Source organism: Macaca fascicularis, chromosome 5, assembly GCF_037993035.2.
Source record: "Macaca fascicularis isolate 582-1 chromosome 5, T2T-MFA8v1.1".
Taxonomy (NCBI): Eukaryota; Metazoa; Chordata; class Mammalia; order Primates; family Cercopithecidae; genus Macaca; species Macaca fascicularis.
Window position 1 is genome coordinate 185,453,577 of NC_088379.1, and position 25,476 is coordinate 185,479,052.

Below are 25,476 nucleotides of genomic sequence, written 5' to 3' on the forward strand. Positions count from 1 at the left end.
TTCTCAGTTAAGCAGTGAATTAATGGTTGCCCTCAGAATGATGCTTAGGCTAATTTGCGTTTCAATATAGCTAGGGTGCCATGATTCTAGATCAGAAGTTTCAATCTAGGCACCAAATATATATCACATATTAGATATCAAGATACATTAGATAGATCATAATGCAGATTTATCTAGAGAGAGACGTAGCTGTCATGTGAGTTCCACTGTCTCAAAAAAGGAGGCGGAGTGGGGTTGCCGTCCCTTCAGTTCAAGTCCACTGAGAGGGGCTGTAGAGGGAACCACTCTGAGGACTTGACATGTCCACTCATCTGGTCTAAAGATGAGAAGCTACGGCTGTTGGCCTAATGCAGAGGGTGGAGGGAGGGGGAGTTGCCACCTCTATCATCCTGTCAAAGGTATGTGAGTTCTGGGGACAATTGTGAAGCATCAGTAGGAATGTTGACCTTGCTCAAGGGCTATCCTGCCAAGGGCAAGTGGCTCCAATAAAAAGAGGGTGTGGAGGAAGCAGGAAAAGCCAAATAGGAACAGTAAGGGAAGAAGTCCTATTTTTTTTTTTTTTTTAACAGCTTTAAGTAGCTGCAGGTGCTGACTTACCATCCATCCTGTAGAATCAGGATTCAGGCGCCTGGAAATACTGATTAAGCCCTGCACAGGGAGGTACTATGGGAAATATTAATGAAGGCTTTCCTGCCCACAGTGGTGCTGATTTAATGCAATTTGAAGGACACACACAAGCCCAGCCTCAACACACTTGTGCTTATTAGATTAATAAAAACACTTCAAAAGGCTGAGTAGTTATATGAAAATAGAATTAACTACAGAGAGTGGCAACAATATGAAACACACCATGATACTGGAGTGAATTTGAAAGACTGGAACCATAAAGACAGAGTAAGCATCTCCATGGAGGAGGAGAAGCAGGTGAAAGATGGTGATGGAGGAGGTGAAGATTTAGCATGAAAAAGTTGAATATTCAGGAAAGAAAGTACTATTTTCAGCACACAGTACTGTCCTGCGAAGTAGGTTTGTTTTACTGAAGCAAAAGCTAAGAGATACCAAATAAGTATTACAATTTAAGAAATTCAAGAGAACACTACAAACTGTAAAAGATCCTGTCCTCTGAATTCACATCTCATATATTATGTTTCCTATATGAGAACTGTCTTTCCTCATTACTGTTATTTAACTTTTTGTCACCTTAATTAAATCAAAAGCTTTTGAAAAGTACAAACTGTCTGCTATGTTTTGCCTGATCTCAAGGCACCAAGCACTGGGCTGGGTACCTAGCAGGCATTCAATAATTATTTGTGAATTTCAGGATTAGTCACAACATCATGCAAAGATGGTCACTTTTGCGTCTTTACTTAGATATATTGGAGGCAGTTGCAGTAATTTATTCAGGCAGGTCAGGCCAAGACTCTGGCAGACCATGAAAATGGAAATTAAGGGACTGACTTGAAAAATATGGAGAAAAGCCTCTGTAGAATTTAGTGACAGACCGAATAGAATATGACAGAAACTCAGGTGCCATTTTGGAAAATGCCAAAAGCATCGTTGAGGGCAAAATCACCTAAGCAGGTGCCTTTATGCAATCAGGCATTGCCATGAAAGATCTAGTCATCACAGGAGGCTTTTTCTCTGTCTCCTTCCTGGCTTGCAAATACTGTCAAGCTACATTAGCACCAAAAGCAGTTAGATTGCAATGACCTTTACTAATCCACCACGTTTATGTTTGGACTTTTCTTGCAATAAATGTAACATTACAATTATTAATGTCAGCATTTTCTTTGGAAACAGTGGTGAACTCATTAAGAACACTGCCAGGTGTTGCCCACCCCAGGTGTGAACCTAGTGGTTAGTGAGATGTGAATAACTCTTTATGGAAAATTTGCAGTCTAACGAATTAGCAGTCTCACACAAAGCCAAACTAGTTTCCTGTGATTAGCTTCGTTACACCACTAGCTGTTTTCCTGTAGGTCAAAGAAAAAAGTAGCAGATGCCCCTCCTTTTAGGATATAAATCAGATTAGCATCTACCTCATTGCTCGCTGTTTCCAAAGATAGCTGTCAGCCTTGCCATAAAAATGGTAAAAGATCCACACTGAAGTTCATGCATGTCAGGGAACCTGGAACTATTTTGCTTCTTTTCTTGGAAATGCATGCCCGTTAGTGGTGATGTGTCTTGCTCAACTAGGAGGATGTTTGTCATACCCTCTGCAGATTCCATTTTACTTGCTATTTAAGGTAGTGGCATCTGCTGGGGGGTGCGGAGAGATGAACAATACTGTCAGATCCTTGTTCAACAGCTGCTCAGTGGCTAGCAGCTGTTTTGAGGTTCCTTTCCTGGTTCAGATGCTGTTTTCCAATTATCTTCTTATAATCTCTGAAACAAATGTCAACATGATTACCATATGAAAAAAGTAAGCATTTTGAGATCTAAAAGTCCAGATGAGCAAATCTGGGAGGCTACTTGTGACTACTTCTTGTTATGACTTGATACAGTTTTAAATGCATGCAGACACTAGAAGGGTTTATGTATTCCCACGAATGTCATAATCACACTAACGACAATGAAAATGTCTTCATATGCGATGACAGCTGTACTAAATTTGTGGCACTCAAGAAACATTTGATTAATGTAGTTTACACTTGGTAACTTTTAAAGCAGCCATTTTTACCTTTTTGTCTTTAGCGTAGATTTTTTGCTAATTTTTTTTTTTTGGCACTAAACTGCATATTTTGACTTACTCAATGCCCCTTTAACTAATATAGGTATTAACTGTGATGATTTCAATGAAATAGGGTTGTACTGTGGAAGTCAGCCACCTTGAAATAAGGGCTTGGACAAGTTACATAACCTCTTGGGGAAAACAGGAGTAATAATTTCAACCTCATAAGGTTGTGGTGAGTAATGAATGAGATTTTATGTAATGATCAATTTATACTAAGTAGAGTGTGTGTCCATAAATGCTGGTGTCCTACTGTGTCAGTAAATTAGCATCTGATGTAATACAGTGTAGATTTCAGGTCTTCAGTAAATACACATTGATTTAAGATAGATTATGTTACTGTTGTTGTTCATTTGCTTTTATTCATCATCTCAAATGTCTTCCTTGCCCAATATTCTCACCTCCACCAACAATACTCACAGAGAGCACTGTCTTTTAGGAAGAGGGACAGGAGACTGACTCTGAAACACACGTGAGTGCCCTGTTGCCATAACATCAGGATGGATCTAGAGCCCTATGGAACTGTAGGCCAAGGGAGAATGAGGAGAAACCAGAATGCCACGTTCTACCCAATAGATTCGAGGATGCATTAGTTCAATATGCATATCACGTGTCCTTAGGGTATGCTCAGCATTGTGTTAAATGTTATATATAAAAAGAAGTGGAAGATACTTCCCTAATCCCAAGGAATATACGGGTTGTCTTAGTCCACTTTTTGTGGCTTATAACAGATAACCTGAAATTGGGTAATATAGAAAGAAAGGGAATTTATTTTTTACAGTTATGGAGGCTGAGAAATCCAAGGTCAAGGGGCCACATCTAGTGAGCCCTTTTTGATGGTGGAGACGCTACAAAGTCCTGAAGTGACTCAGGATGTCGCAGGGTGGAGGGGGCTGAGCATGTCAGCTCAGGTCTGTTTCTCCCTCTTAAAAAAGTATCCAGTATCCCAGGATACTTCATTAATTATTAACCCATTTATCCATTAATCCACAAATAGGTTAATCCATTCTTGAAGGCAGAGCCCCAATGACTCACTCACCTCTTAAACACCCCGCCTCTCAATACTGCCACATTGGGGATTAAGTTTCAACATGAGTTTTGGAGGGGACAGATATTCAAACTGTGGCAACTACGTAGGGTAGGAATAAGACGCATTGTGTGGTGTAGTGGAAGGAGTCCTGCATGAGAAGTGAGAGAACCTGGATTTCAATCTCAGCCCAACATTTCTAGACAGATTGTGAACTTAGGGAATGTTTCTGTTTTTTTAAGGTTCAGTTTCCTCATCTGTGTAATGTGAACATAATAATAATAACAGTCCCTTCATGATATTGCAAATACCAATTTAGTAAATATAAGAGGAGATTCTCTGTAAACCAAGCAAGCATTTCGACTGGATTCAGCCACACAGAGGCAGAGACTGTGATTTTTGTTTTATCACTTTATAGTCATGTCTCAGGCCAGTGCAATCAGTAAACCTTCAACAAACATTCACTGAATGAATGGTTAAATGAAAGAGCTAGAATCGTTGGACACACAGTTATGGAGTTAAACTTATCACATGGATAGATCATTTAAAGTATTCTGTCCTACAGGCTGTAAACAGAAATTCAGCAAACAAATGAAAAATTACAGGTTTAAGTTAGTCTTGGAAAAACTCATTGAGTCATCTTAAACTGGTTCTGGAAAAAAGTATCATAATTTTGTAAGTGTATAACATTGTTGAATAAAGTTTGTTATGTGCCACTGTTCATTCATTTAATCCTCATAACAACTAGGTAAGAGTGTGCTGTGATTAGGCCCATTGTATGAAAAAGGAAATAAAGGCATAGAAAGGTTAAGCACCTTGCCTTCCACAGTATAGCTAGATGGCTGTAGCCATATGGTGCCATCTTTATTTATAACAATGTGCCACTCTGCCTGACTCTACCTGATAGACTGTTGTACTTCATGGCATGTGGGGTAGAGGCAAAGTGGCATGAGGAATACAAACGATATGATAATTTAACAAACATTGTCAAAGAAAGCAGGGAAAATGGTAGTGTCATTGAAAGAAACCAGTAACTGGGATTTAATTTAGTGAGTAAATTTTCAACACAAAATAGAAGCTTCTACTTCCAGTCTATTCTACTTCCAGTCTAGCTTTGTACCTTCGTCTTGAACCCCTCTTCCATATAGCCATGATTTGTCCATAGCTGTGGTGTTTTCTAAGCTATACTACTCTCTGTCACCTCCTTTCCTCCATGCTTCCTGTTGCTTCTGCAACCCACCACTGACCCATCTCCACCCTCACACACCTTCCCCCAGACATATCTCAAATGCCCCTTCTTCTGCGAAGGTCTCCCACACAATTGGGCAATTTCTTTTTTCATGTTTCTGTAGTACTTTTTGAGAACTCCACTTTGTCAATCATCCCATGTTGCCTAACAACCAACCGCAGTTGTCTTTGAAATCTTCACATTGTTGAAAAAATGGTTAACCTTGAAAAAAGAGAGGGTGCAATCTTTACTGGATTATTTCTACAATAATGGAGATGGAAAAATCTTAGAGAATATTTAATTACTCCATTTTATGTCGTCTCCAGTTACATTTATTATTTATTTGTTTGTTTGTTTGTTTATGAGATGGCATCTTGCCCTATTGCCCAGGCTGGAGTGCAGTGGCATGATCTCTTCTCACTGCAACCTCTGCCTCCCAGATTCAAGCAGTTCTTCTGCCTCAGCCTCCTGAGTAGCTGGGATTACAGGAACGTGCCACCATGCCTGGCTAATTTTTGTATTTTTGGTAGAGACAGAGTTTCACTATGTTGGCCAGGCTGGTCTCAAACTCCTGACCTCAAATGATCTGCCTGCCTTGGCCTCCCAAACTGTTGGGATTACAGGTGTGAGCCACCAGGTGCAGTCAAGTTACATTTATAAAGAAAGAAATTTAGGCTCTGAGGAAAAAAAGAAACTGAGTTCTGAAGTTTACAGAATGTATTAGTTATAGGGCTGCTCCTAGCTGGATACACTTGAATGAAATATTTTTGCAATAAACTGATAATATTTGTTGATCACTTACAATGTAATGAGCAGAAGCTAAGCACTTGACATGGAAAACTCATATTTAATATTATTGTTTCTAAAAGTACCTGAAGAAAACAAATAAATAACTTGTCAAAAATCATATAGTTAGAAAAGCATGGAACCAAGATTCAAACTCAACCTAGTCCCCAGACTGAAGCTTGTTATTCCTTCTTTATAGGGCTCCCGACTCTACTTCCTTTACAATAACTGGAAAAAGGGAAATATTCTTGGTGTGAAACTCTAACCAGTATCAGCTTGCAGAAAAGGATCTGTGTTTAAGTCATCTGATTGGTTCTTGGGGTGCTGGGAACAGAGTAAAGCTGGTGGTAGAGGAAAGGAAGTCCTAAAGGAGAAAGCAAGAGAGGGCAAGAAAACAAGTTCACAAATGGAGGGAGAATGTGGGCAGGAGAACATAGATGGATCCTTCCCATCCTGCTCTGCCAAACTCTGGAAATACTACAAGAGTAGAAATATGATTTCCATTATGTGCAGTGAACAGAGAGGAACATATGAGTGGTTTGTGAGTGGTCTATGAATACTTGTTTTTAGCATTTGATTCACATCATTTTAAGAGAGAAGCTAAAGATATGTATTGTTTGCAACAGATATTCAGATTGCATTATCTGTACTTTAAATATCACAAGAAAACATTTCTGTAAATAGGGCCTATCTTACCCTAGTCTAATAAATAAGGATCACAGGAGGCAATACAGTTAGAGGAAGAGTTTAGCAATATCTCAGGCCTTTGCTCTTCTAATCTGAGTGGAAAAGTCATTGATAAATTCTTCAGAAGCTTTTTTCTGTTTTTCTCAGATCAAAGGTAACATTGAACCATAGGCATATTGTACTTGGTAATTGCAGAGCTAGGGAACGTAGGCAGAAAATCAGTTTGGATACCATGGCAGTTTATTCACGGTACAGCCGCAGGTTAATCTGTAAGACTAAGATGCAAGTATGTAATCAAGAGAGTGTGGAAGTTTCTCTTCACATGAATATGTAGCACCACAGGGGAATTTATGCCCGAAAGGACAATTTAGTGAAATTCCCTTGCCATAAAAGACAGAGACCATTTCTGAATAACCTTCTCAGGAGCTACACCTGAGTTTTTGAGGTTTATGTTCCTTACACAACCTTATATATAAGTGACAGCAGTGGTTTTGTATAGATCAATTAGTTTAAAGCCATTTTTCTTTAAACTATTTCAGAAATGCCCTCATAAATCTTTCCCTTCCCTATTTAGTAGAAAGGAACAGTACAGTCAGAAAAAAAAAAAAAAAATAGTCCTGTTAGTTCAAGTAGCAGGGTCAGCAAATGCCAGGTCATAATGGATTTTGTTAAACATCTTTAGGATGCTCCCCATTGCTCACCCTTTGCTTCAGTAGTGGAGAAATATGGCAATTATTAGCCAAATAGACAGGGTCCCAGGGCTCTAAATGCAGAGAGACTATAATTTTCCAAGCATTAGAGCCCATATCCTGTTGTCCTCAGTACTTTGAGGTCACCAGCACTTTGCTTCAGTATTTACATTTCATTCTTTGCTACAAGGCAACCTGAGACTTTTAATGGATTCCCTCATATGTCCATTTAGTATTTTGCTGTGTCCCTTCCTTGCCTCTCCCAGGGTCCACCCAGGGGAATTAGAATTATCCACCTGAGAGTAATGGCTAGTGGGGGCACAGGATGAAGACTGATTTGGATTCAGTGGAAAAAAATTGGGGTTTTAGTGATGACATTCATATTTATCCTCTAGTCAAAAGCTGCAAAGATTGAGGAAAAGTTATTTAAGGAGGTGGTGCATTTTCTGTTTGTTATTAAAGAAGCTTTCATTGCACTTCTATTTATAACAGTTGTTTGCCAGATGAAGCAAGTTTAATTATATAAATCATTTAAAAAATAATCAAAAAGGTGGTATATATCAAAATGAGCAATTTGATTAGGTTTCATTTATTTGCAAGATAATCCTATTACAATAGCAATTTATCTCATCTTTAAACATTCTTGCAATGTAATAATTACCATCTATCCAATTAATATTATAAATTATTTTATTTGAAATAAAATGGAACATTAACAAGAAACAAGTAAATAATGCCTCATCTGCCAAACTATTATTTAATATTTTTAAAGCAAATTGTATAAGACTTCCAAGAGCCGCCTTCTACTATGTGAATAAGATCATAGATAAAAGTAAGATGTTTGCTCAAAATGTTGCCTTTGTTTCCCTCAGTCCCTGGGATATTCTTTAGGGCATAATTGCTGCAGTGAATATTTTTTCATAAACAGTATATGATGTATTCTATAGCGTAGAGATGGAATTTGTGTTTAAATATGCAGAAAGATAGACTCGTATGTAATGTTTGTTTCCAATTTGTTCTTTTTCAGCACAGCAGGACACTAATAATAGGGCAGGCAAAGGATACAATGACTTCTCAAGGTAGCTTTGAACTCTTGTTTTCTACTTACTGTAATCTGAAGTGGCAAGTCAGCTGAAACACACTCAGTCATTTTGAAATGAGCAGAATAAGTCCATTGCAAGCATTCATATATTTGAAAATTTTCATGTAGGACAGTAAGACAATTTTTATTTTGTCTTTTGGCAAATCTTTACTATACTTGGGATTGTTTTTCTATTGATGGTGTTTAGTATAGCAATGGAGTCCTTGGGGCCGCTGAATAATTTTTGTTGTTGTTGTCCTTGGGCTAATTGTACACAAAAGGCATGGTAGAAGAGTGTGCCAGACTGGAGTCTGCAGGGTTAATTTTTCCAATTTTTTTCGTTCTAAAGTTTTTTTTTTTTTTTTTTCCTGTATAGTCTGTGCTTGCTCCAATCTTCTGTTTTTTTTTTTTTTTTTTTTTTTTTAAATGGGGTCTCAATATATTGCCTAGGCTGGTTTGAAAATCCTGGGCTCAAGGGATCCTCCCACCTCAGCCCTCTGGGATTACAGAAGGGATTACACCACACACCTGATCCAATTATTATTATTTTAAGATGAGTCCATTGTATGACCTAGGATAAGAAAAGAAATTTTCTTACTACATTCATTCATGTATTATAGCAGGGACTGTACTGAAGACACAATGGCCTCCTAGATCGTACATTCCAGTGAAAGGGGATGGAAAATAAATACATATATGAATATTTAAGTAAGATCATTATGAGTTGCCATTGGTGCCTTCAAGGAAACAAACTTGATGCTATTAGAGAGAATCAAAAGGCTGGGTCTATTTTAGGCTGTGTGTTTCAGGAAAATATCAATTGGGAACATACAAGTGCAGAGAAATCCAAAACATATGATGATATCTGAGGAGTTTGCTGCAAGATTGTTATGAGGTTATAGTTGTAGAAGGGCATTACCAAATCAAAAATGAAATATAAATGTACAGTGTTGCGAATAAATAAGAGAGAGTAGAAGGATGGTTTTCTTCCACATTCCTTGGAGCATTGCCCCATGCATATGACCAACGCTAGTCTACTGCTAGGATAGGAAAGGGGATGGAACAGGATTCAGGAAGTGACTTTAAACCCAACAACTTTGTTTGATAATGTAATTTTGCACTATATGATACCACCTAAGGCCAGGCTCTGTTATTCTAGTTTATGAAATCATTTGGTTTAATGTTCCTTTTTAATATACTAAAATCCATTATAATAAACACATATGCAATTTTTCATATTCCTGAATTTTATTGTAGGGTTATTTAAGTTTTTAAAGATTTAATAAACACTAATATAGAAAGCCAAGCAGAAGCACAAATACATTTTTCTCTAACAGCAGGGCCTATTTAATTTAATATTGGAAAACGTGATTTATCCGTTAAGAGGGATAGTATTAGAAAAAAATGAAAAATATTGTTCATGGCCATATATGATTGTTAAAATAGCATATTCCAATATTTTTAAAATACTAAATGTGATCCAAATCGAAGTCAGCTTTTTTCCTTTCATTGACAATATTGAGCATATGTTGGGATTATGAGCCGTAATTAAGCAGTAAGAGACAACAGGGTGTGTGTGCTGTGTTGGGAATGTGCCATGTGCTGGGTGTGTAAGATATGAGGCCAGGAAGAGAGATGCCCACAGCCACCATGGAGGTGGCAAAATTCCAACCCAACATACGAGCATATGCCTTGCAGCATGCTTTCACCATATGAACACGCCCTTGTTATGAACACTCTACTTTATACTATTTTACCTACTATGCATCATAGTATGAGAACATTTCAAATCTTTCTCCTTTTGGCCAAATCAGAAAAATGCGAATTTCACATTAAGAACTTTTCTTTTCCCAGATGTTTTCAAGGGTTGGCTTTACATTATTTCCTACAGTTTAAAGGTATGCTTCCACTGGGAATGTAGCTTCTTTACTAAATGCCAGAGTGGGCAACTGGAAAGAACAGAGGTGATTTGAAACCAACAGTGAAGTGCTAACTCAGAGTTAAACCTTGAACACTCCAGCATAATAGAAAACTGAAGTCATTTGTTTGGCTTCTCCAGTTTTAGGAAATAGACTGGACCCTCTGAAGTTCTTAAATAAGACAAAAATAAATCTTATTCCAAGGACCTCTTGAGCTTTTAAAAATGGTGCCTAATGTCAGAAAACACAATAAATTTCAAATGTACTATTTTCTTATTACATATAAAAATACATTTTGAGAAATGGATGAAAATTATTTGCCTTTTACTTTAATTAACCTGGTTTTGAGTCAGAAAATAGCATAAGCAAATTATTTGTCTTCCAACTAACTTCTTTAAAGATTGCACTGTTGCAATCCCAAAACTTTGGGAGGCCAAGGTGGGTGGATCACTCGAAGTCAAGAGTTCAAGACCAGCCTGGCTGACATGGTGAAACCCTGTCACTACTAAAAAATGCAAAAATTAGCCGGGCATGGCAGAGCGTGCCTGTAATTCTAGCTACTCTGGAGGCTGAGGAAGGAGAATTACTTGAACCTGGGAGGCAGAGGTTACAGTGAGCCGAGATTGCCCAACTGCACTCCAGGTTGGGCAACAGAGTGAGACTCCATCTCACAAAAAAAAAAAAATAATAAAATAAATAAATAAATAAATAAATAAAAATGCACTGTTGCAAGGGAGGCCTTAAGGAAGAGATTTTTTGAGGTGAGAAAGCAAAGAAATATCCCTTCGTTGCAAGGCACTGTTACTCTGATGGAGTAGATGTGTGCCTTTCCAATACTTAAATTCTGACCAAGAAAGAGAGTGGGTCAAATAGAGTACACACGCTTTGTAATAAAACTAGATCTAGCCTGGGTTACAAAATCTTTTTATTAGGTATTTTCATTATATTGGGAAAGCCCAGTTAAATGAAACAATATTTGTGGTCATATATAGTCATAAAAATGCCAATACCTATTGAAATAGAATGAGTAATAGTATTGATATGACCTAGCCTGAGAAAAATGAAAGAATTATCATCTTGTTGTGAAATGCATTGAATTTGGGAAATCTGTTATAAAAAGACAGAGATGGAGAAAAGAAATAAAGGGCAATATCAAGCTATATTCCAAATCTGTATTCCAGTATTGAATTTTCCAGAATATTTTCACTGTTTTTGTAATAAAGCTTTTAAAATGTTTCTATAATTAAAAATTTGATAGTGTAATTTAAATTTAAAAATATAATGCATGTAACCTACTTACAGCATACAAAATTTTCACAGATATAAAATAAGTAGGGAACAATTTTTATCAGGAAGTTTCACGTTTGTATAAATAAGTTGGATTCGAAAACTTATAGGAGATTGTAATGTAAGAAGGCAGTAGGTGAGATGTCATAATAAAGACAGGAATTCAAAGGAGGCAAATACTATGCCCTGTCAGAGAAGTGAGGAGGGGCTCTTTGGAGAGGGTAAACTTTCAGGTGATATTTCAAATGTGGATGGGCTTAAGGAAGTAGAGAAGAATAAATTTGGGCAGAGCAATCAGAAAACATTTGGTGGAGAAAGGAGTGGCCCTCGCGGGGGTGGGTATTTACCAGATCCAGGTTACCCTGGAAGTGGGTGCCGGGAAGGTTGGAAGAGTAGAGAAGAAAGGGGTCTTGTCATCACTGCTTCTGATCACCTAATTTTCAAACAAAGTCTATTGCCCCTAGAGTTGGCGGGTGGCTCAATGATACAATTAGAATGAGCCTAACCCTGAATTTGCCGATTTCACAGGCCACTGCTATTTTTTTGTGCTGTGAACTGATTTGAAAGGTCGATTACCGACGTATGTTCTTCTAGCAGCAATGGAAAGCCCAGAAGAGTCCAGCCAGAGTGGGGATGAGAGAGCCACTTAAGGAAGATTCTTTCAAAAGCGGTGCCTAGGAAGGACTAAGCACTTCTGTCAGGTTATATCCAAAAAACAATTATTTTCATGGAGATAGAAACATAGTGGATGAATAAAGAGGTATTTTGGGGTACACTTTTGTGTGGAACATGAAGTAGTAGAAAGAAATTCCTAGACCCAAGGAATGAATAATACAGTTCAAAAGAGAATCTTCATTTTTTCTGTGCTTAGAGAAAGCATCTGTACTTTGTCTCCTTCTCTCTCAAATGTAGATCACAGGCTTGAGAAAAATTAAATACGCATCAAAAGACATAAATCAATCACCAGAGAGAAATGAGGAAATAGAGAAATAGGAAGGTATTTTTACTCTTAGCTATCCTTACTTGTGATTTTAAACTAAAACGATATAGAAACTAGTCATTCGTAGAGGGAATAAAATAGTTAACACTGATGAATACTTGTAAAGCCAAATGAGAGTCCAGATAGTCAGAATTTGACCTTGAACAAAAATAATTCACTACTTTTGGCATATGAGGAGATCATCAGCTTCCTGGAAAGGGTTCCTTTGGAGAAATCCAGCTTCTGCCTGCAGCAACCACATTACAATTGTCTTAAATAACGGATTGATAAAGATGCACTATAGAAATTCTCCTTTAGGTTAAAGCCTACATTGCCAGGCTCCTTTCCTTCTCTCACGTGGCCCTGGGTGCTGGTTACCTTGTTCCTCACCTGCCACAGAGTGGCTTCAGCCAGAGCAACAGCGGTGCACTGCGAACTCAGAACTCACTTTGCTTTTTTGCTGATGCTGAGGATGCCACTGAAGGGGATTCCTGGATGGAGACTCCACAGGAGGAGCTATAGGTCGCTTATGGGAAGGGAGGGACAAGAAACTGAACAAATAATTAAGGAAAGAATGGAGGTGAAAGTAAGTTCCTGTGAATACACGGAAAGACAGGAAAAATCAGTTTTTGCAAAAGAGTTACTGGTAGCAGGCAAGTAAGAAGCAGGTCTATAGTCATTGAAATGTCGTTCCTGTACCACATTTGCTTTTATTCCACCACTGCAGATTGGGAAATAAAATTTCCCCTAGAAAACAAGGGGAAATTGCACATTCTTTACTCAGCATAATTGAGCCTGAAAATTTCAACACTGATTAGATGGCAAATGCCACAGAAAACACAATGCTGGTCTAGGTCAAGTAACAGATGTGAAGCATTTGCTAAGCAAAATATACCTTTCAAATATACTTAAAAATATAAACAGTGAGATAGAAACAGTTCATAACATTTCTTTATTTCTAACATTATTTCCAATTTTTCTAAGTTTTGCACAGGCATTTGGAGCCTATTACTTAGACTCTTACATGTGAATTTATTTGAAGATGATTTAAAGTTATTTATTTTAGGGCTGTCAGGGTTTTGGAATATTTTTGTGATGCATAGGGAGTTCCGTATAATTCTTTGTTAACACTAGACCTCAAGCTGCACAAAGTCAACTGAAGGAAAACTTAGAGAAGACCTGGCTTAGACAGTGAGAAGGGTGTTCAGGTAACATAGTAATGATGATAATAGCCAGTGTTTATTAGTGGTTACCAGGTACCTGGCATTCTACTGATGCTTTTCACGCATCATTCAACTGTGACGAGCCTCGTATTTAAGGTTGCGTTTTTGTCCATAAAATCTGGCCACCCTCTTCTTATTAGCAATAAGAAAAGTGAAGTTAGAGATCTCTCCCAAAATCAGAGCTGATAAGAAGGGAGTTGGAATTTGGAACCAACATCTTTTGTCCTTCAGAGCCTATGTTTTAAATGCTACACTATAATTTAGCAGGCTCTAATGAAACAATGCAAAAGTTCAATTTGCAGAAAGACTTAATGACATAAATGATGGGCAGAATTTGTCTCATTGACAATGACAGTTGAATACTTTAAGAATGAAGAAAAATGTAGTTTAGTTTTCTTTGAATTTAGATTTGACATATTTATTGTTTCTTTGTAGAAGGATGAGTTTCGCTTCAACTTGATTTGAATAGACACTGAATAAGCACAGCTGCTTTATTTTAACTTTGACACAGACAGAAATGCATGTAAAGTTTCAAATGGGAACGAGTATAAACTCATTTGAGAGAAACTGAGTAATAGTACTAGAAGTCTACTATTATAGGGGGAAAAAAATCACATTTTTACCGTAAGCCATACTAGATTGAACACCTTATATATATAAGTTAGGCTCCTGCCCTTGCACAGAAACTAGGAGATAGGGAGGCTATCTTCCTTAAATACATTTCAAAGGGATGATTCCCTGGTACCTGAGAAAGGCATTCCTGGATCCTAAACCTGGAATAAGGTTCATGTAGCTTTAAAATATTTCCATATATTTTAACAAGACAGAGAACAAACTTACAATTACATGTTTTCTTAAGTAAATGTTCTACAAAAAGATGAAGGCAGGGTGAGGGGGTAGTCTCTTCTCTTGTTTTCAATACGATGACTTACTTTTACTATATATTTGCTCTTATCCTTACCAAATATGGAAGGTTTCTGGAACAGCTGACTGAGATATTATAAATACTGTAAGATATCATTGCTATTACTCTATTATTATCATCATTACCATTGAATATAATGATTGTATAATCAGGGGTGTGTGTGTGTGTCTTTGTGTGTATGTAAAATAACCCAGAGAAGATACGGGTATTGGGCAATGAAGATGGTAGAAGAGTCAACAGGCCTGGGAGTAATCGTTGGATATCTGAATGGAGAGACGTACATTACAGATGGGAGGATAAAATTTTCAAACATGGATGAGAACATTAATATAATCCAAGAAGTTAGAAGTTTAGGTTCAGACAATATAAATAAATCAGCATGACCTCAGGAAGAGGCTGTGTTTGAGGATGGTGAGAATGAGAAGACATTTTCCTGGGACAGAATGATGGAAACATTTTAGTGAGAAATACAGATTCCACGAAATAGAAAAGTATGCATTGGAGTCATGTGCTGAATGTAGTTTGTTTAATAGGCTATGTCTCACAGTGGGGTGCTTGTAAAATGAGCCTCAGGAAGGCAAGACTATCAACCAGTGTACATTAAGCAATGTAGGAGCTTAATAAGGCCCTGGTGCACGTGGTGGCTGAGGAAATGGAATGGAAGAAAATAACACATTCAATGTCAGGACAGAGGAACAGAAGGAGTCAGAGTGACAGAAAAATGTTGTGCCTCAAAGAAAGCCGTACAGTAATGGCTTTAGAGAAAATAATAAATAACAAAGAGGAGCATGAGGATACTGCCTCTTCTTCTGTTCAAAAAGCTGGGCTGAAGATAGAAACAGAAGAATTCAACAAAAACTACCAAAAAGAGCAAAAATAGTTCTCAAAAGACTTTCCTTTCAAGTTGGGTTATTGCACTGATTGATCGATTGGAACAGATATTAGATTCATACAATATAAATATACATCCATGAATTGAAGTCTTTCTCACTGATTTCCATGGGGCAATTAGCCAAAGAGACTTTCATTTGCTCATAGGCAGCCCTATCCCGTTCTCTAAAACTGTCATGTAAGAAGGTAGGTGCAATTGTTAAAGTGAAGAGGAGAGGAAGAGCTCGCTCAGGACTTATGAAACCATTTGGTTTGTTCACACCGTGGGTCTGCATCACTTGCCATACAAGGATTGCGGTTTTCAGTAGTTGCTTTACCGCAGGGCCAAACACTTGGTCTGGTGTTGGTTCGCCATAAAGGTTTGTTGAAGTGAAGTGTACTGTCATAATTATGTAAGCAGCATGCTGACTTTTGAGAATAATTTCTCAGGAGGGAGTTCTAGGGGAGCAAGGTGGTTTGGCAGAGATTCCCAAGCGACACTAAGGGCAAAATGAATCTATAATGGGTTAGAGCTGTGTGGTTATTTATGTTTCACTAAAAGAGTTTGGCAGAAAGAGAGTAGAGTCAAAGAAAGCTGAGAGTAGAACCAATACAAAATTGGATTTGTATGGAATGCTCAGTGTAATGTCAAAGGAAGGAATAAGTTAGTTTTGGAAATCTATAATACAGCCCACACCCCATTCAACTCTCTGTTTGCAATTTAAGGGAATTTCTCCAGTCCCTCTTCCCAGCAATAATTGTAGGTACCTCATTAAGCTGCCTCTAAATTGTATTGTATGAATATTTTATAAGGCAATTTCGTTCATCTAATCATCATATTGAGATTGATTAAAGAGGAGGGAAGAAATGGTTTATTTCTGATATCTGCACTACTTGTTGTTGTTGTTTAAAGGCACCTTCCTCTACAGAATTGGATTTTATTATCCTAAAGCCATACGTGCTGTATTCAAAATTCTCTGTTTGAAATGGCAAATTCAGTACTGATTTCTAACAATGAAGCTTTAGAAGAACAGTTCTCTTTTGATGTTGTCAAAATTTTTTCTTTCCATCATATGAAAAAAGAAAAAGTCATGACTAGTCAAAGTGTGTAGGCTTTGGCAAACGATCATCCTGTACTGAAAAATCGAAACTCCTTAAATTTTTAGAAGGATCTGTCCTCCTTGCAAAGAAGAGTAAGAGTCTCCAAGAATAAAAAATATAGTCAATATGCAGGGCACATTTATTTTCCAATTTTTAATTATCATGTTCACCCTTTAGTTATTTTCCTTTATTTAGTGATAGTAATGTAATTTGACATCTAAGAATTTTTTTAAATAAAAAAAAGCAAAAATAATTCAAGACAAAGACAGAAGCACCAGCTGGTTTCTGGCAGTATTGAGGTGAATACAGTAAGAAAGGAGGAAAAGAGGATGAGACTTTTTTCCAAAAACATCGTCCTTTTAAACCCAGCACAAAGTAAAATTCCTCCAATTACAAATTATTGATCTAGTATAATATTATAAATAAGCACCTGAAGCTTTCCTGAAAGGAAATATTTTTAAAATTTATTAAGTAAGAGACATTTTTGGGTGATATGTTGTGATTTGTAAAACAAAGAAACAATGGTTCCATTTACTGAATTGGCTAGAACTTATCTGGATTATGTTACTTTTCTGGGTCAATCTGTTCAAAGAAATGTTCAGAATTAAAACATGTGCAGTGGAGGATGAACAGAATGGTAAGAGATTTAAATCTTTACAGGCTATCATAATGTTTAGCAAGTAGAAGAGTCAGCTTTGGAGATAACTCAATAAGTAATGTAAAACTATGTGACTGGTTATTACTTAAGAAAATACTATTTCAGTGGAGCACAGAATACAGAACACATTTGTGTGTTACAGGTAGACAAATTTAGGAAAAGTATACAGAAGAATAAATTTAATAATTTTAACTATATAAAAAAACTGTAATATGTACAGTTCAGGAAATAGTGAGTTCTCCATCACCTTCAGCAGTTGGTAGATGAAAGATATTTTCCATAGAACCCTTATGATACTTGAAAGGAGATTGTATGTGTAAAGTTTTAACTCCTTTTTAATTAAATATAAATAATATCACTTTTAATGAATACATTACAAATAATTTTGAAAATATATTTGATTATAGGATATTAAATCTTATGAATAAGTTTTGAAAATTCATTCAAATGTATTATGTATATGTATTATATGCTAAGTGTATATGTATTTTTTAAATCTATAACCATTTTTGGTTTGCTCAATTATCCTTTGTCAAATTATTGTTATTATTTTTTGAGGTTCTCACTCATAACAAATGACCACATAAAACGCCATTACTCAATGTGTGCTAAAACTTGCTCTTCTCACTAGTAAGTACTTTTAAGTTCAATTTTCCTGACTTTCTATATCCTTAGCCTGCAAATATATACCCTGGGCCAATTCATTTATATTATCTTGTGTATCTAACAAATTATAAAATAAAAATCAAATTAATATGTCAACATCTCTTGAGGAATATCTGAAAGTGTAGTTTTATTTGTTGTAGATCTGCTTTGGGGGTTAGATATCTCATATTTCTAGGATGTTTCCCCATGAAGCAAGCAGTCCAGCCATATTTTGCATGTAGTATAGCATTGCTAACTTACTTGCTTATGTATAAATTCAGAAGAATGAAAGTAAAATAAAATAATCCAAAAAAAGTAAAAGGAGCTACATTGGACTCAAGTCACTTTGTAGTTAAATGATTCCTTGAAATATAAGCCAAAGAACCTACCTGAATTTCCACTCAATACATGTATGAAACCTGGTTGCTATAATCTTCCTGGCTATGGAATTTAAAGAACTTTTAAAAAAACTGATTTCAGAAACTCATGAGCCTACCATTGAAATATCCTTCCCTATAAAATGGTTTTATTCATCACAGATGTGTATTTTAGAGCAGGTGGGACACTCTGTCAGGTGTTTATAATTACAGAGATATTACCTGCCACCAAAATATTTACAAATTTAGCTTTATAGTTAATGGTATGGAGAGGGAGCTTGTTTTAAGGGAACAGATAACAATTATTATATTAGGCATATTTGAAATTTAAAGCAATGGCAAAATATACAGGTTTAGGAGTCTTGAAGGTTGAAGAGAAGTTAAGTTCTAGAGTTCCTATTTAAGGATCATTCAGGTAGAAGTAGACTGTGATGCAAGAGAAAAACATGTCCAAGAAAGGTATAGGGGCTGCCCTTTCTAAAGCAGTTAGGATATATAATAGTCTGTTCTCATGCTGCTATAAGGAACAGCCAGAGACTGAGTAATTTATAAAGAAAAGAGGTTTAATTGACTCAGAGTTCCACAGGGCTGGGGAGACCTGAGGAAACTTACAATCGTGGTAGAAGGGAAAGGAAACACATCCCTCTTCTCATGGCAGCAGAAAGGAGAAGAATGAAAGCTGAGTGAAGGGGGAAGCCCCTTGGAAAACCATCAGAACTTGTGAGAACTTACTCACTATCATGAGAATATCATGGGAGAAAATGCCCCCATGATTCAATTACTTCCTGCTGGGTACCTCCTACCACACAAGGGGGTTATAGGAACTACAATTCAGTATGAGATTTGAGTGGGGACATAGCCAAACAATATCATTTTACCCCTGACCCCTCCCAAATCTCATGTCCTCACATTTCCAAACACAATCATTCCTTTCCAACAGCCCCCCAGATTGTTAGCTCATTCCAGCATTAACCCAAAAGTCCAAGTCCAAAGTTTCATCTGAAACAAGGCAAGTCCATTCCACCTATTAGCCTGTAAAATCAAAAGCAAGTTAATTACTTCCTAGATATAATGTAGGTACAGGCATTGGGTAAAGACACCCATTCCAAATGGGAGAAATTGATCAAAACAAAGAGGATACAGTCTCCATTCAAGTCTGAAATCCAATGAGACAATCAGTAAATCTTAAAGCTCTGAAGTAATCTCCTTTGATTCCATTTCTCATTCTAGGTCATATTGATGCAAGAGGTGGCTCCCATGGGCTTGGGTAGCTCTTCTCCCATGGCTTTGCAGGGAATAGCCACCCTTCTGGCTGCTTTCACAGGGTGGCATTGAGTGCCTGCTGCTCTACCAGGCACATGCTACAAGCTGTAGGTAGATCTACCATTATAGGGTCTGGAATACCATGGCCATCTTCTCATAGCTCCACTAGGTGGTAACCCCAGTGGGGACTCTGTTGGGGCTCTGACCCCACATTTCCCTTCTGCACTGCCCTAGCAGAGGTTGTCCATGAGGTCTCCACCCCCAAGCAAACTTCTGCCTGGACATCCAGATGTTTCCATATAGCCTCCAAAATCTAAGTAGATGTTTTCAAACCTCAATTCTTGACTTCTGTGCACCCACAGGCTCAACACCATGTGGAAGCTGCTAAAGGCTTGGGGCTTACACCCTATGGGGACATGGCCTGAGCTCTACTTTGACCCCTTTAAGCCATAGCTGGAGCAGCTAGGACACAGGGCACTAAGGTCCTAGGCTGCACACAGCAGCAGGGGTCTAGGCCTGGCCCACAAAACCATTTTTTTCTCCTAGGCTTCTGGGTCTGTGATGGGAGAGGCTTCTGTGAAGATCTCTGACATACTGTGGAGACATTTGCTCCATTGTCTTAGTGATTAACATTTGGCTTCTTGTTACTTATGCAGATTTCTGCAGGGGGCTTGAATTTCTTTCCAGAAAAGGGGTTTTCTTTTCTACTGCATCGTCAGGCTGCAAAGTTTTCAAACTTTTATGCTCTGCTTCCTCTTGAATGCTTTGCCACTTAGAAATTTCTTCTGCCAGATACTCTAAATCATCTCTCTCAAGTTCAAAGTTCCACAGATCTCTGGGCAGAGACAAAATGTCTCTTTGCCTAGCAAGAGTGACCTTTATTCCAGTTCCCAACAAATTCCCCATCTCCATCAGAGACCACCTCAACCTGGACTTCATTGTCTATATCACTGTTAGTATTTTGGTCAAAGCCCATTCAACAAGTCTTTAGGAAGTTCCAAACATTCCCACAATTTTTCTGTCTTCTTCTGAGCTCTTCAAAACTGTTGCAACCTCTACCTCTTACCCAGTTCCAAAGTCACTTCCACATTTTTGGGTATCTATATGGCAGCACCCCACTCTTTGTGGTACCAATTTACTGTATTAGTCTGTTATCATGCTGATATAAAGAACTACCTGAGACTGGATAATTTATAAATAAAAGATATTTAATTGACTCACAGTTCTGCAGTGCTGGGGAGAACTCAGGAAACTTACAATCATGGCAGAAGGAGAAGCAAGCATATCCTTCTTCACATGGCAGCAGGAAGGAGAAGAATGAGAGCCAAGTGAAGGGGGAAGCCCCTTAGAAAACCATCAGGTCTTGTGAGAACTTACTCACCATCATGGGAATAGAATGGGGGAAATTGCCCCCATGATTCAATAACCATCCATTGACTCCCTCCCACCACCTATGGGAATTTGGGAACTATAACTCAATATGAGATTTGTGTGGGGACACAGCCAAACCATATCAGGATGCTTAAGGTAGTCAGGGGAGGAAATAAGAATGAAGCTCAGGACTGGGGAGAGTCTCCTGCTAAAATATTAAATCTCGGAAGCAAGTCTAAAAGCTGCCAATCTACTGAAAAATAATCCATGCTACCCTTCACCTTGGCTGTACTGGTAATGCTGTGGCCCACATTAATCTACTGATGAACCTTTAAAATTCTATCCAGGAATCCTCTTTAGATTACAAGTCATCCTACAGTGGATAGGGCAGGGTCAATAGAAAGGTTCAGTCCCTTCATTTTCAGAGGGCATTTGGTTTGGGAAAGGTAACTCTCAAAGGCATATACCTCAAGGAAAGCATCACTCACCCATGCTAAGAAAACCCCACTGTTAAAACTCTAGTAGAAAACCCAAGAAAATACGTTTACTCAGGTATAAGTGAGTTGGCTGCTTATTTATTAGCATGACATGCTATGTTTAAGTGCCTACTAAGCCGTTAAAAAAATGTTACACTTGTCACTTATACGATTTGACATTTCTCAATACAAAGAGAAAAATGACAACCAGTATATCTAGAGTTTTAAAAAGTAATAATACATTCTGAGTGTATGAGGATAAACAATAAAAAAGATACAATTACATGTTTATGTAAATACTGAGAAACATATTAAGCTAAAATTATATGATCAAAAGAAACCTTAGAAACCTGATTGATAGCCAAATGTAGCAGATCATACAGTAACTTTTGCACTTGTGTGAGTTTCAGTAGAAACATTCTGCTTTGGTCTTATTTACTTTATTGTATCTGTGCCTTTTTGGCAAAGAACACAAGAAAACAGGATTTTACATATAGTAAAAATCCATGTGTTTGAAGATCACTTTATTCCAGATTTATCCATGGATCTAATGCCACCCCCCATAAAGTAAATTTTGCAAACCATAACACAAAAATATCTGTATTATCTTTATCTTTTATTCACTTTATTTTCCTAGTCCACAACTTGCCTATTAGATTATGATCAAATTTAGCATCTCAACATTTATGAAAAATCAATAGCAGGAACTCAGATAGACAGAATTTAAATTGGTGTCTAGAGAAATCCCTCAATGCCCTCCTCTTACTACAGAAGAAGCCAGAGTTGTGGCTCCCGAGAGATTCCACCATTTACTGGCCAATTTTCAATGAGGTAATTCTAGTCATAAATCTTAGTAGGGAAACACTATTGTTGAACACTATAGGTGTTCCATTAATTGAGAGTAACATTGGGTCTGAGATAATACACTACTTACCCAAGGGCCTTCTTGCTCTCCTATGTTTGGGTGCACTCAGTTACAAAAAATAAAAAATAAAAACTTGCACTGATTTAACTCTGGCCATTGCAACTGGGATTTCCAAATTCTAAGTGCTAATGCATGATTTAAAAGTATGCTATTTCCTCATTCCTTTTGGGTTGCAAAGCTTTTGTCTCTAAGTTAGAAACGTCAAGGTCACTTGAAGTTCAGACAGAATAAACCACATGATGTAAACATCTGTGGTTGGGTTATGCTCCATGAAAAATTCTGTGGTCTCTTAAATTGGACTTCTAGGCTTTGAAATCTGTCATTTAGAGACTAAAAACAGAAAGTTATTTGATTTGATTTTAGTTGATCCAATATCCTCTGAAAGATTAAAATATTACAGCTTAGAATCAATAATGAAGATAAAGGGAAATTTTAAAGTCTGTAGTCTTTTTAGTCGTGGCTCGATCCTATAAACCCCAATAATGTATATACAATTTTGGAAGTTAATCTTGTTGTAACAATTTGAGTTGACTAGTTATATACTTAAAATACATCACATCAAATTATCTCAAAATGTTTACAACTCTGATACAGATTTTTTTTTCATACAGCATATAATTTCTTTACGGAAACTCATTATTTGATGCTGCACAAATAAAAAATTATGAAGAACAAGAATGCCACTCTGAGTTCCAAATAGAACAATCTCTCTTTTTCCATGATAGATTAGTCAGTGAGAATAAGAGATGAAAGATACTTGGAGCTTCCCTTGATATGTAATTCTTCTTGAATTGCATCATTCCAGGATGTTTATGTGCTTTTCCTGTCACGTTATGAGATATAATACAGCTCTGGAAAGATTGGCAGTAAAGAAACATTGAGTACTAGGAATTAATTTCCTTAGTGATTCCTGAAAAATTTCATTAGCCTGGAGGGTTAATTTTACAGTTTTAGTGCAATCATTATTTATCATCTCTTGGTTTATGGGAAAGAATTAGAGTTATTAGCTATTAAATTATCCATGAAAATTTGACACTCCTTTAGACCAAACAAACCCTGGGGCTTGCTGATTTTCCCAGTGTGAAACATCTGTGGCTTCAGCTAGAAAGAACTTAACATTGTCTAATTAGATTTCTAAGATTTATAAGGTTCAAATTCTTCATTATTAGAAACTGGAGAATTAGCACAAAAGGTTAAATTCTCACTTATTCAAGTTTATTTAAAACATCCTTAAATATAACTGCATTTTTTAAAAATGAAGAGTGTTGGTTTGTAATTCAATCAAGCCAGCCATGAAGTGCATAGATATCTGTGATTACTTTCAGATATCTGGTATAAATGTGTACACAACTTTTCTTGGAAAATATTGGAAATAATTTGGTATTAATTAGATAGTACTGGAAAAAGTGTAAACGTATCATTTTTCCCAAACTATTGAATTAAAGGTACGTGTACTTGCTAAAGGTATTGATTAGTCTCTGATTTTTGGTTATCTGAGGAATACAAGATAAACAATATCAACTTAAAAAGTATTATTAGTTTTACAAACTTCCTGCATCTGTTCCTTCTGTGTGTTTTTACTATGAAAAATGCCCAAAAGAAATTCAGGTCTAGACTAGGGGATTAATAAAGATGTTGCAGACTCCATTTTGTTTTATTTTTGTGATATTCTCCCAAGGAAACCAATGAACTTGTTTCTTCGACCCTTCCATATGGGAGACAGTGAAAATCAAATGCCTTTTTTTTTTTTTTTTTTTTTTTTTTTTTGCAACAGAGAGAGCACAAGCTTGGATGTAAATATCTGGGATGTCCACTCTTCTTTCAGGATTCTAAACAAGGTAGCAAAGCTTTTTCTGTCAACTGAGCTGCTACCTACTATCTTAACCCTACGTTTTCAGGAATTCATCTCATCCAAGTTGGCTACAGGGGTTATGTTGACAACAGAACCCTGCTGCCACTATATATGAGAGATCTCCAAATAACTAGAACCCTACACTGCCAAATAGAACATGCAGCTTCCACCTCAGGGGTAGGACATGTTTTTCTTTCTTTTTTTTTTTTTTTGGCTCTGTCACCCAGGCTGGAGTGCAGTGGTGCGATCTCAGCTCACTGCAAGCTCCGCCTCCCGGGTTCCCACCTTTCTCCTGCCTCAGCCTCCCGAGTAGCTGGGACTACAGGCGCCCGCCACCTCGCCCGGCTAGTTTTTTGTATTTTTTAGTAGAGACGGGGGTTTCACCGTGTTAGCCAGGATGGTCTCGATCTCCTGACCTTATGATCCACCTGTCTTGGCCTCCCAAAGTGCTGGGATTACAGGCTTGAGCCACCGCGCCCGGCCCATGTTTTTCTTTCTACCTCGAAAAAAGACATTGCATTGTACTCTAATGGATTTCAAGAACTTATGCTTAATTGGTTCATTCAACATACAGACTGCCTCAGTTATTTTAAAATATATGAAAATAAATTCAAGTAAGGGATTTAAGCAGATAATAGATGTCACATATCTGATAGATTTAGATAATTTTAACAACTAAACATTTAAGGTGGTAGTACACAAAAAAAAGGAAGATAATTTGTCCTTGATATTGATGTTTTTTCAAATACCAACTAGAATTCTTTTCCATTCTGGTTTGCAATAATTTTGTTGTAGTTGAGAATAATGAATATAAAAATACATCAAATATTAGAGAAGCTGTTAAACTTCAACACAATGCACAATATTTAGTTAAAGTTTTTCAAAAACTCCCTTTTGCTTATAATACGGATATAGTGAAATTATGCATATCGGGAGAAGCCTTGACTTCTGTAAGAAGAGAAATCCCTTCTTTTATCAAGTGGAAGAAATAAAAAAAGTGGAAAAATTGCCTAAACAACAAATGGTCATTAAACTATGGGGAATAGGAAAGAAGATATGATCATTGATCACTATCCTGTGGGAAATTCCAGTCGAGGGGACTGATAGAATCAAACAAACTGAACTAAAAAATAAATGCTAAAAGGAGGCAAAGACAATAGCTGCAATGAGATTTTTTTAAGTGAGAATAATCAATGTGAGTTTCTATAAAGAATAAATTCATGGAGAAAGGGAGGACCTACAACACGTGTGAGACTTAATGGACCAGAAAGCCAGGTAAGGTCTCCTCAGGCAAGGTAAGAAGGGAAAGGAAGAAGGACAGATTCAAACATGAGAAGCCCTAAGGATTAAGGTGGCAGGTCAGCGTAGTTGGAGTC

At 37.1% G+C, this 25,476-nt stretch overlaps 1 protein-coding gene across 14 annotated transcripts in view; it reads left to right on the forward strand.

Annotated features, from left to right (window-relative positions):
* Nucleotides 1-25,476, forward strand: part of TENM3 (teneurin transmembrane protein 3) — a 2,750,454-nt gene that overhangs the window by 615,474 nt on the left and 2,109,504 nt on the right. The gene's annotated exons all lie outside the window — the stretch shown is intronic.